Consider the following 13096-nt stretch of genomic DNA (forward strand, 5'->3'; position numbering starts at 1 on the left):
AATATTCAAATCTAATAAAGCAAAATCCAAACAATAGCTACAGATCAACCTCTCTAACGGACAGAGATACAACAATCCTAAACAAATGTATGAAAAACCTCAATCGCAGCGATGGCTTTAAACAATATACATCATAATACATTAGGGTTTATTTCACGAATGCTAGTGTATTTCAACAGGAGAAAATCTAGAAAAGTAATATAACCTGACCAACGTTGTTATGGAGGTTTCAGCTAATGCAGTTTTAAAAGGACAAGAAATTAGGTATAAATATTGGAAGAGAAGAGATGTTAAATTGATTATTAGTTATGATGATGACATACATAAGAAACCTTCAGAGAGACATTGACACAATTATTAGAATTAGGAATAGAATTCCGGAACATAACTAAAGGCTAATTAACCTGCAGAGATTAATAACTTTCCCTTATGCAATGAATTAACAGTTGGGAATGCAATAGACGGGTGCGATAGAGCTCTGTGGTCAGATAACCAAGGTTTGAAACCCAGCTCCAGCACTCAGAGGTAGAGTGACCCATGGTTATGTTACCTAACTTTGCTGTGCTGTGGTCTCCTCTTCTGTCAAGTGGATCCTAATATAATAGCTGCCTTGTAGGACTGTTGTGAGGATTGGGTGAGATAATACACATAAAGTACGTAGCACAGACCGCACAAATAATCAGCTCTCAAAAAATATTTAAAGAAAAGATGTGATGGGAACAGAGATTCCACCTCAAATAGTGACATGAGTTCTAAAATGCTCGTGAATGTATGGAAGAAGAAACAAATGTGCAATAGTTATACGGTGGAAATAATATTTGAAAGAAGAGGGAAAATGTCCTAATTCATTATGTCTCTGGTTGAAGTTGTAGACAGGATATTGTGAAGATGCAAATTTCCCAAATTAAAATGCAAATGAAGCACAATTTAATTTAGAATCCTAAAGGGATTTCCTTGGGCCAGGGTGGAGGTGAAGGGGAGGGAACGTGACAAACTTTTTAAAAAGTCCTGTGAGAGTATGAAGATACAAAACTAGCTAACAATTTTCGCCAAAGGAAAATGAAGGAGGAATCACATTTCCAGAGATCAAAAGGCACACTTTAGGTAAAGTAATTAAAATGGCTGACATTGACCCAGGAACAGAAAAATAGGTCACTGGAACAGAATAGGAGTCTAGAAACAGAACTTAGGATCTCCTGAAGGATGCTGCCATTTGACTCTTTGTATAGACGACATACAGCTGCCATGGGACAGAGGTGCTGAGACCCTGCTTCCTTGCAGTCTGCCCGCTCAGAGACAGCTCAGCTGTCACTTTCATTCATTCGTAACCACGTACTCAGTGGCTGGTGTGTGGCATGCCATGCGCCAGACAGGATGACAGTGTCTGTGTTATCCCAGAGGCTCAACCAGTCCCTACTGCTCTGCCTCAACATTTACAAGGTGATTGAGTGCACAGAGATGTCCATCCTAGGACCGCTGCCCCGTCGGGGCCAGACCAACATGGGTGATCTGCTTCTCTCGACAAGGTCTGCTGATATGTCCACACCTCAGAGAAGGTCTGTCAGAGAGAAAGTTGCTCACCTCCCAGTGTCCCTCCCCTGGAATGGCTAGCCATACCTTTTCCACGTCCCCTCTGGGTGAGCCCCCTCTCCAAACCTCTGTGCATACTGCTTCCCAGGGCAGTTTTCCTAAGGTGCAGTTCTGCTTTCATTACCTGGACACCCTCTGAGGCAGCCCACCGCCTACCAGGAGCACAAACTCCTTGACCAGGCTGTAATCTCTCACCTATGATTCCTCATATCAATCTGTCTTCGGAGTGCAAACATTACTCATGTACACAACTTTATGTGGGTCTAAACACAGAATTTGGGATTCCAGGGTGTCACATATTTGCCAAATGCAAATTTGGCAAAACAAGTAAGACCTTCAAACAAGTGGAGGGAGAAAACAACATATTTGTCAGCCCTTATTATGTCACTTAATATTGTGCCCTATGATACTCCCATACTAATTTATCCCCAAATAAGGTTAGTTAGATTGTGGTAATTTTCTGAGACTTTTTGTGAAGTGACAGTATTTGAGGGATAAATAGACACAGGAAATGAGGGTACCACCTCCCTTCTGTAACTTTTTGGTGTTGTGGACCCTTTCCCTACTTTTGTGAGAGGATGATGATGTGTCCAAGTGAGGTGGTTGAAGTGGTTCACAATCACCACTGGAATTTTGTGTCCTCGCCAAGGGAAAGAGGCAAACAACCACTGCCGTTGGGTACCATTTCCCATGGGGACGAATGAATGGATGGATGGATGACATCCAAGGTACAGGGAGAAACACCCATCTCTAAATGGATCTTGTGGCATCTAAACATCAAATTCCATATGGGTAGTCCATGGTCAAACAGGTCTGGAATGCTGGATATAAGAATCAAGCTAAGTTTAGCTTTCACAAAAGATGACGGCAGGCAGGGAAAGGGGAGGGCCTCTGCTGCAAGCTTTTCTCCTGGCACCAAATCCTTAATGGCCAGGGCCATTAAAAATGCAAAACATAATCAAAGGAGGAAACTTCAGCCGGAAGTTCAACTTAGATTATCCGGATAGGCTGTAACCTCTGGAGTATCCAATCAGCGGAGAAACAAAGGAGGTTCTGTGAACTAGGCACAGGTATAACATGCTTTTGCATTCTATTGTTTGGCATGCCAACCACCATTTTGGGTTCAACTGGGTGCCCGTTCTTGCAGGATCTTGAATAAATTCTTCTCTTCTCCAGTTGGTTGAGCGTTTATTCACTTTCAAGTACGGCTTTTTTTTTTCCTGACACTGGACGATAGCGAAGTAGATGTCTAGAAAATGTAGCAAAACCCTTATTTGGGGCTCTGGGCCCACAATATCAGAGGTTTACCTTCACAATGGGAAAAATGTCTGCTCAGCAACCACAACTCCGTTTTGGTTAGAGTTTAACTCTGCAGAAAAGGTAAATGCTCAAAAGTAATATGTGAAATAGAGTGGCAGTGACTGTTATATTTTGCCTGACTTTGCCGAAGCAGTGTGTTGTGATATAACTCACTAAGCTGAGGAACGAGTGGAGGCAACAAAAGTGAAAAGTCTCAGTGGGATGGTTCAGGGGGAAAGCTAATGAAAGGGCAGAGAAAGTACCAACACAGGGAGAGAGTGTTCTGCTTAAGAATGTGGCCCCAGGAAGCAGGCGGAATCTGGCTGGCAGATGGGAGTCCAAGGGAACTGGGTAAGAGAGAAACGAGAGGGAGTGTACGACTTCCACACAGAGTGGTTGGTTCAATTAATTGCAAATACTTTCGCTCATGTCTGCTTCCCACGTTTAATGACGATTTAGGGAACTGAACATTGACTCAACTTCACTCCTCTCAGTGACCCTGGTCCTACCAGCTTTGTGGACCAGTGACAGATGTGGGGGACACTTCTTTCTTACCAGTGCCTGTGTCAATTCAGTGTGTAAAGAGGTGATATAGCACCCCCAGGAGCAAATGTGTCCTTCCCCAATCAGCACTAAACCTGGATGACCTCAGACCCCCGGAGTTTCCAGTCACTCTCAGCTCTGTCTGCTCACCTGGGAGGCCCCCACTCTTCACTCCAGTCAGGTTGGGACTCCCCATTTCTTCCTTCCCTTCCAGTCCACCACAGATCCTGCACCAGACCCAGCTCCTCTTTGAGGGGTCTCTGACAACTCCAGTGAAGCCTCCCTTCTCAGAGGTTACCACAGCTTCCACAAGGACCTGATTCTTGTGACGTGGTTGCCTTGATGTTTCCTAGCATGCTATGGAGAGAGACAGCAGAGATGCTCAGTGATTCCGGTGAGGATGACTATCTCTCCTGGAGGGAGGTTGTGTAGTGCAGTGGCCAAGGATTCTGGCTTTGAAACCAGGCCATACTGCGTTCAAATCCAAGATGTGCCCCTTACTAAATCAACAACCCTCTTGGGGAGGAGAGTGGTGCAGATGCTCTCTTGGCCATTGGACCAAGAGGCCCGGATGTGGGGATGATGTTCATTGAGTGGTGCCTGAGGTGCTGTGTGGCTCAGGCAGAAGCACAAGCTGTTGCTTATAGCAGACTTGAACCTAAGAGGTCGGCTAGTAAAACTTAAAGAATTACAGGTTTTTATCTCCTTTCATCCTGCCTTTTATTTTTACCAGAGTCCAGATCAAGTATTTGGAGAAGTGTTTTTACTCAGGGAAAACAATCTTGTCAATTACTTCGCAGGGTCTCAAAACCCAGAAAGACTCAACATCCCAATGCTTGTCTACCCCGTCTTGGAGACAGACTTTCAGTGTCCCCAAGAGTGTGGTTTAGTTTTTCTTTAAATAATGACCTGTGCTACTTTTAAAATGAAATAAAACTCTAAATTTTGAAATGTCTCATGTTTAGCTATATAGTTGCATTCTGCATACACATAGCTCCACATGAATGTTTGCAGTGGAGCTCTCTATATAGCATATAAAATTGCATACACATTTATAGAATATATAAATATCAGATACATTTTGTATATTTGCATATATATATATATATATATATATATGCAAAAAGCTGAAGGAAAATAATTGCTACCTGTATTGCAGGTATGGGGACATATAAAGACCTCTGAACAAATAGAGAAATGGGCCAAGGAATTACAGCAGAGAATGCACATGAAAAGCCAAGTAAATGCCTAATAACCATGTGAAAACATACCCAATCACAAAACAAATGAAAATTCAGAGATAGCACGATAAGAGAAAGAGGTAAGGGAAATGTACTATGTAACGAGTCAACACAATTTTGTAAAATAATATGTCATTTATATATATTTGATTGTTTTGATCTATGAGGGCGCATTACAGGGAAACAATCTGTAAAATACGCACCAAGTGATTAACGGTGAATGCAGCTTCATTGCCTAAAGCATCCAACTGACAATTCATAAAATTTATGGGATCGTTCGACTCAAAGGACTCTCTGTGGTATATCAAGAGAAGGCATTGTCACGTTTTTAAAGTATGTGTTTTGCTTTAAGAACAGAAATCAATTTGAAACCTCCAAGGGGTTTGCTGGCTCAGTGTTGAAGACCTAGGAAAAACCTCTGTGCAAAGACATTTTTTTCTCCTTGACTCAATTTTCTGTTCTCAGCTCCTGATATCTGAGGAAAAGACGTGAAAGATGGTACTAATCAAAGGCTTAGATTACTTTCTGATATATCCATTAAAGACATCGTCTCTCTTTTGTTCTTTCAAATGTCTCTAAAATGTTCTTAAGATAATTACATGCATCACAAAAACAGCAGTTATTATGAAGGCCAGTGATTATTTTTAAATTATACCAGTTGACAGACATACAATAAGATCAGAAGACATCAATAAGCTCACTTAGTCTTTCAAAAGATGTACTGTATTCAACCTGCGTATAATCAAATGAGAATATTAAAATATCCTAGCATTGTTCAAAGGACTTGACATGGATGGTGTGTCATTTACTCTTCACACAAGCCTATGAAGGAAGAGTGCTTCCCCCCCCCCATTTTGCATAAGTGGAAACCGAGGCACACAGAGGTCAAGTTAACTTACCCATGGCAGTGAATGCCTGTCATCTGTTTCCAGCTGAAGAAGTCTGAAAATAAGTAATTTTGAATAGTTAATTTTTTAACTTTCCAAGGAAAATGCCATTTTCTGTTGTTATTTCTATTTGCTTATTTGTTTTCCCTTCCAAAGATAGAGTCCCTATACTTTCCATTTTACACAAAAGGAAACTGAATTACCGAGTTGAAATGAATGACCTAAAGGCACCAAGCCGGTGAGTGGAATTACTGGAATTAGAATCCAGGAAATACGAAGAGAGGAAGAAATTGTCATTTGCTAAATCACTGCAGCCCATGGGGTAGGAGTTAGGCAAGGCCCTGAAGTCCTTGCATCAGTGGCCATTTTATTTTTTTAAAAATAATGATTATCACAGTGCACCCTTTACTAGACTTTATTTGTAAAGTCAGCAGCATTACTGGAATAAAAGAGAGGGCACGTAGACACCATTCTGTAATTCTTTGGTGTCCTGCCCGCGAGGCAAGGCTTTCAAAACTGCAATTCTGAATTTGATCAGCAGGTGGCATCTTCCCCCACGTCTCAGGTGCGGTTGTCTTTTCATTTTTTAATTGAAAAGACGCAATTTTTGCAAAGAGCTTTCTCTTTACTACAAATAGTAATTTAAAAATCAGTTTACGTGACTACGTATTGTATGATACCAAGTCTGTATGAGAAGTTCCTCTGTATACTAAAAGACGAAAGAGTATAAACTCCGTTTTCAGAGCTGTTAACCTCAGTCCCTATTTCACTGGATTCCGCCCTCCCTCCTTCTCGCCCTCTTCCGCCCCCGACCCCTTTCTCATTAGTGTGCGCTGACCGGTCCACGCTGTAGAGAGGGCCCTTCAGAGAAGTAGGCCGTTCATCCTGCATTATCTCACTCCCGTAAAGGCTGTCTGAACCTTCTATGTTATCCTTTTTCCAGGCTACCATAGAAACAGTTGCCTAGCAAGAGATTCAGAGTGAAGGTAGCTCTAACTCCAAACCCCCTTTTATTTCCATGATACCACACTACCTCAGCCGTAGGTCTCACGTTTAAGAAATTTCATTTTCCTGATATCTGGATCAAAATGTTTACCGTAATTTCTGTGTGATCTTGGTAAAGTCATTGAACCTATCTGGACCTCAGTCTCCTCAACTCTGAAGCTAAAGAAGTTAGACTTGGGCATCAAGGTCTCTCTAACCTCTTTTTTTTTCTGTTTTTGGTTACATTCTAAGTATTTCAGAATCTACCACTCACTTGAAAGCATTTGGCACAGGACTATCTTTCAATGTAATCCCTGCTATAAAATCTTTAAATAAAAATTTTAAAAATCTGCCTCAAATTCATCTATCTTATACATTTAGAATTGCACAGACAGAGATAACAGCACAATTACGGAAAACATAAAATATGTTCAGGATGTAAAATGAAACTGATCAGGAATGGAATCATCGTGGGTTTTTTTTTTAACTGAGGAAAGACTCAATCAAAAATTCTGTTAAATACAGTAATAATTGTTCTGTTTTTATTTCTCTCTTTTAGAACTTTACCTATCTTTGTTTTGCAAATTGAAATTTTTATGTGGTAACACAATACAAATGATCCTGAAGTAAACTCTATATTGGACATGCAACTTTGTAGACTGATACTTTTGTTTCTATTTGACAGATTCTCCCGAGCAGGATTTCTAGATCAAAGTGCAAGTACATTACTAATTTAACAAATATTGTTATATTGGCTTTGGTGCTGGGAAGGCTATAATAGTTTACGTTTCCACCAGTAATGTATGAGAGCACCCTTTGTCCTGCAGTTCCATAAGAAAAAGTATTATTGCTTTTTTGATTAATGTCAGTCTGATGTGTATAAAGTGATCGTTCTTGTTATTTCATATTTCCTTTAGTTCTAGTGAGTTTGAGCATCTTCTCATATGCTTGCCATTTGGATGTGCTCTTTGTGAATTGTCTATCCATTCCTTTGCCCATGATGATCAATCTCTAATTGTTCTTTGTGTATTATCAGTATCAGCCTTTTCTCTTTCATCTCTGTGTTGCATAAATTTTTCTATCTCTGTCATCGTCTACTGAGTTTGTTTATGGTGTCTTCTTGCATATAACTAATTTTTTTTAAATTTAGTCAAAGACATGTATTTTCTTCTTTTCCAGCTTTTTGGTCTCTCTTAATTTGGAATGTCTCCCTCACCCCTGCATTGTAAATGTAGGTTCCTTCTCATATGTTTGCCATTTGGATGTACTCTTTGTGAATTGTCTGTCCATTCCTTTGCCCATGATAATTGATCTCTAATTGTTCTTGGTGTATTATCAATATCAGCACTTTCTCTTTCATCTCTGTGTTGCACGGTGGTTCAGTGGTAGGATGCTAGCCTTCCATGTAGGAGACATGGGTTTGATTCCCAGACCATGCACTCCCCCCACCAAAAAAAAAGTAATATTTTTTAATTCAACTTGTTTCCCAGATATTTTTTAACTAGGAAAGATATTACATTTGCATTTTTGTATAATAGATTTTATTGGATATTTGGTCTTCCCATTCAAGAATGTCATCTTTCTTTTATGAACTCACATCCTCTTGATGTTTTATAATTTTCTTCATATAGGTGCCTTTCTAATTGATCTTATTCCTAAATATTTTATAGTATTGTTACTATTATAATAGAATCCTCTTTTCCCATTATTTCTAGACACTTGTGACAAAGAGACATAGATTTTCTATAGTTTGCTAATATTCAGCCAATTTACTAAATACTTTTAGGAATAAAATTATACCACCAATAAAGAGAAATTATAATACTACTAACAATAATTATAACTCTTGTTTTCCAATGTTGTGATTATAACATTTTTTTGCCTTATCATTTTACTACAACTTCCAATAAAATATTGAAAATAATGTTGAAGAATTTTTTTTCAGTCAATTTTACTATATGGTGCCCTATTTTATCAATAACATGGGTTCTCACTGGAGTTCAAAGCAGTGAAATACAATGTTGAAAAGAATTAGGGAGGCTTTCTGGACAAGACAGTTGAGGAGGAGGGAGCAATCAGAGAGCAACTGGCTTACACTCTACGCCTTGGGTATATTATTGTACATGCAAGCCAAAGATGGACCAAAGTTTAGAGGGCTGCTGTTTCTGCAGGGCCAAGCCCTCCAAGTCTCAATTCACTGGCAGTAAGCACTATGAAAAGGTCTTTCAGAGCTGTTTTGGGTTCATGAACTCACATCCTCTTGATGTTTTATAATTTTCTTCATATAGGTGCCTTTCTAATTGATCTTATTCCTAAATATTTTATAGTATTGTTACTATTATAATAGAATCCTCTTTTCCCATTATTTCTAGACACTTGTAACAAAGTGTCTCCTTAATTAAAATTCAGGAGACATATGCAATGCTTGTATCCTGCTTGTGAAAAGATGGAAAAAACTGACGGCAAGATCAAAAAGCAAACAAATGAACAAAAAACTGGAATTATATGGTAGGTTCAAGGGCAGGACCAGTCTAAGACTACATTGAGGGTTGGTGCGATGGTGGCTCAGTGGCAGAATTCTCACCTGTGATGCCAGAGACCCTGGTACGATTCACCGTGCCTGCCCACGCTAAAAGGAAAAAAAGACTACATTGAAACCAAAGAAAGTGAAAGCTCTTTCTTGGAACAGGATAAAAAACAACCAGATCAGTAAACTGCAAAAAGCACTTAAACGTCACAATTCTGATGCTTACGTTACCACCTCAAGTCCCTTCCCAGCCTAGTGTCCTTCTAACAGTAACCAGTCAGATGATAGCTCAGATGCAGAGATGGCCTGAAGCTCTAATAGAACACTAGTCTTTTCCTTTTTAGATCTCACATACTGGAAAAGCTAGAAAGTATGTTGTGGGATTATATATAAAGGCCATTTGGGGGGAGTCCTCATTGACACACATCTAGTCAGTGTGCTGCAACAATGAGAAAGCAGCAGCTGAGAAGCTGGGCGCAGTGGCACAGCTACTACCCACCTCCACCCAGGAGTGGGGACTGAAGTTTATGGAGAAGGAGAACCAAAAAAAATATTTAATTTTGGAAACACAACAAAGCAACAAAGTGACATTCCTATTTTTAACTTGAATACTTACTATTCTGCTAAAAGACAATTTCTGGAACAGTTTTGAACGAATTATTCCACCTACCCACCCCCAGTTCTGCAAACTCTGAAGCAGTGTCTAACTTACTAAAAGAAAAAGAGAACTTTATACAATATTTAAGATGCTGAGTGTTTCATGAGAAAGCTGAATGCTGCTGTAAAGTGCTCTTTAAGTCTTTATTTTAAAAATCCTCTTCCTATGAATAAAATTAGGGGCATTTCAAGGGACAGAGATGGAATTTCCTGTATGAGAAAGCATATGTAGTTTCAGTCTTTTCTATATTTAGAAGCAGAGGTTGGGGTATTTTTTAAGATATCTGGCCACTCTTGCATACCTAGAGGTATTTGTTAATAATTTTGCAATAATAAGATCTTGCAAAGGTTTTGATGATTCAAACATGTGCTACTAAAATATTAAGTAGGACAAACTAAGCTTTCTTGTGCAAATACCTTGAAAAAGAAAACAATTGCTAAATATGCAAAGGTAACTTGACTGTATATATTTCATCCTCTGTCACCTGCCTCCATATTAATAGTTGATAAAGATTTTAATCTATATGAAATGTCTAAAACAGAGTCAATGTCTTGGGGAAATGGCAAGGTTTCAGGATAAGCAATCTAATATGAATAATGCCAAGGCATTAACACATGGTAGAGAACACACACTATTAAAAATCTTAAAACGTCTGAAAAGTAAAGTGTGCAGTCTTAAAGATGGTATAAAACAAAGGTTAATGCACCTTGAGGCACATTTCTTAGAAAACTAGCCAAGATGTCTACATAATTGACTTTTGTTTGTGTTATGTGTCTGGTGACTTCATTAAAAATCGGAACAATTCAGTTTTAGCTCTGAATTACTTTACTGATCTTTGTGAAGGTGTTATCTATGTGAAGTAGAAGTTTGAGTTGTTTGGTCCTATTAGTTTTTACTTTTTTTGTTGCTATATTTAAATTAAAATTATCCTAGAAAAAAAGAAGTATTTGTTAATGCTGAGTGGGGCTTTTTGTTTTTTGGTTTATCTTCTCTTAGGCTTTCTGAGCATTGATTTCTTAGTTGGTGAATAAATCTTGGATATGAAGCTCTACAATTCTAAAATCTCCATTAAAAGCCTCTCACTTGAATCCAAACCAAAATATTCCCGTTTCCTCATTTTTAAAATTTCAGGGGAAAATATCACTTGTTCAGACTTTTCATGAGAGGGGAACATTTTTACCTACCATAAAATACCATGTCTCAAGCTAGTAAATAGCCAGGAACTGTATGGAACAACTATTGGGGAACATCAGTGATGGGACATACATCATACACTGATCTTGAACCAGTGGAACAGCTGAGATCTCACACAGAGCTGTAAGTCTCCCAAGTCACACAGGTTGGAGACCCTTCCCCATGACCACAACAGGCTGGTTCTCCAAGGGTAAAAGAAACAGACTTTACTTGTAGCAAGGAATTAGCTCAACCAAGATACAACTGCAGAATCAGTTAACAAATTTTGACTACTGAAAACAGGCCCCAAGCACAGATAAACCTGGAGTAAGCGTTAAAGGAAGCAGGAGTTTTCACGGTGGCAAAGAGGGGGCAGGACTAACAGAAAAAATAACACAAAGGGCTTTTGAGTTGGACAGCACAAAATCCTGGAAAAAGGCTAGACCCCAAGAAAAGGGGGCACATAGAGCCTGAGGACACATAGAGCAACATACCCACCCCAGCTCATGGTTGTCAAACTGAGGGAGCAAAGGTTGGGCTCCAAAATATACTTTTTTTTAAAAAAACTTCTTAACAGCTCATTAGGTAGAACTGCAGAGAACTATCAGACCCCAGCACTGCTGTAAGCAAGCACTGAATTAAGTCATGTCTGAGAGACAAAGGAAATAGTCAGGTGGATGGAGACAATTCCCTATAGGGTGTACCTCTCCAAAGAAAAGGGGGCCAGGACCTAGATCAAGTGGAGGTCCTCCTTCAAAGAATTCAGGATCCAGGATCTGGAAAACAGAAGTAGCCAAAGTACATACTACCTCAGCCTGGGTTTCAACTATGTCCCAGACAGGGACAGTCTACTGAAATTAAAGGCACCACATCACTTTGCCCTGGTGGGGAGCTATGGGCAGACAAGTGCCACATGCTGGGCAGGATCAGAAAAGCATAGAGACTACAGGCTTCATAGGAGAGCCTGACAACATGGTGGGTCTCACTCTCAAGGAAACTTGATACTGCCTACTCTCTCTTCCTGAGGATGGGCTTGTCTCCTCTGGGAAAATCTGACCAGAGTTGGTAATATCTAAGGAGATCCTCATCAAAAAAGGGTGGTGGGCCCCATATTGTCAGGGGAAGAAACAGAAAAACAAGAACTGAAAATTTCTGGTCGGCTAAACAGAATCTATGCTAGAGGTCTAGAATAAGTTGAACTGAATGCCAAAGAACAGATAAAGAACAAAGCCATCCAGCAAGAAAATCCTAAGTAAAAGAGTGAAAGCAACTTCCAGAACATATAATTTTTAAATAGAAATTAAATGCCTAGACACCAGCAAAAAATAACAAGTTATACTAGGAAAATGTAAGATATGGTCCAGTCAGAGGAACAAATCAACACTTTAAATAAGATACAGGAGTTGAAACAAGTAATTCAGGATTTTCAAACAGACATGCAAAAACTCAGAAAAAAATCAAATCAATGAGTTGAAGGAGGATATAAAGAAAAAATTGGGTGAACATAAAGAACTCAACAGTTTGAAAAAAGCAAGTTGCAGAACTTATGGGATTGAAAAGGCACAATAGAAGAGATGAAAAACAATGGAAGCCTACAACAATAGATTTGAAGAGGCAGAAGAAAGGGTGAGTGAACTAGAGGACTGGATAACTAGAATCTGACACACAAAAGAAAACATAGGGAAAAGAATGGAAAAATATGAGGACCATCTTAAGGAACTGAATGAGAACATGAAGCACATTAATATAGGTGTTATGGGTGTCCCAGAAGGAGAAGAGGAGGGGAAAGGAGCAGAAAGATTAATGGAGGAAATTATCACTGAAAATTTCCATCTCTTATGAAAGACATAAAATGACAGATCCAAGAAATGCAGCACAACCCAAACATAATAGATCCAAATAGACATTCTCCAAGACACGTACTAATCAGATTGTCAAATGTCAAAGCTGAAGAGGGAATTTTGAAAATGGCAAGACAAAAGTAATCCATCATATACAAGAGAAGCTTGATAAGACTATGTGTGGGTTTCTCAGCAGATACCATGGAGATGAAAAGGCAGTGGTGTGGTATATTTAAGATTCTGAAAGAGAAAAACTGCCCACTGAGAATTCTATGTCCAGCAAAACTGTCCTTCAAAAACAAGGGGGAGATTAAAATATTTTCAGTCAAACAGTCACTGAGAGAATTTGAGAC

At 39.3% G+C, this 13096-nt stretch overlaps 1 long non-coding RNA gene and 1 pseudogene across 1 annotated transcript; one reads left to right on the top strand and one right to left on the bottom strand.

The window, feature by feature from the left end:
* Positions 1-4891: 4891 nt before the first annotated feature.
* On the bottom strand, positions 4892-6501 carry LOC143671561 (uncharacterized). Its single transcript, XR_013169598.1, has 3 exons — positions 6399-6501; positions 5573-5615; positions 4892-5148 (listed from the first exon to the last, which is right to left on the bottom strand). It is a non-coding gene; the product is annotated as an uncharacterized LOC143671561 (long non-coding RNA).
* A 147-nt stretch (positions 6502-6648) lies between these two features.
* Positions 6649-9679, top strand: LOC143671879 (SIN3-HDAC complex-associated factor-like; annotated as a pseudogene).
* The last annotated feature ends 3417 nt before the right edge of the window (positions 9680-13096 follow it).

This window comes from Tamandua tetradactyla, chromosome X, assembly GCF_023851605.1.
Source record: "Tamandua tetradactyla isolate mTamTet1 chromosome X, mTamTet1.pri, whole genome shotgun sequence".
NCBI classification, from domain to species: Eukaryota; Metazoa; Chordata; class Mammalia; order Pilosa; family Myrmecophagidae; genus Tamandua; species Tamandua tetradactyla.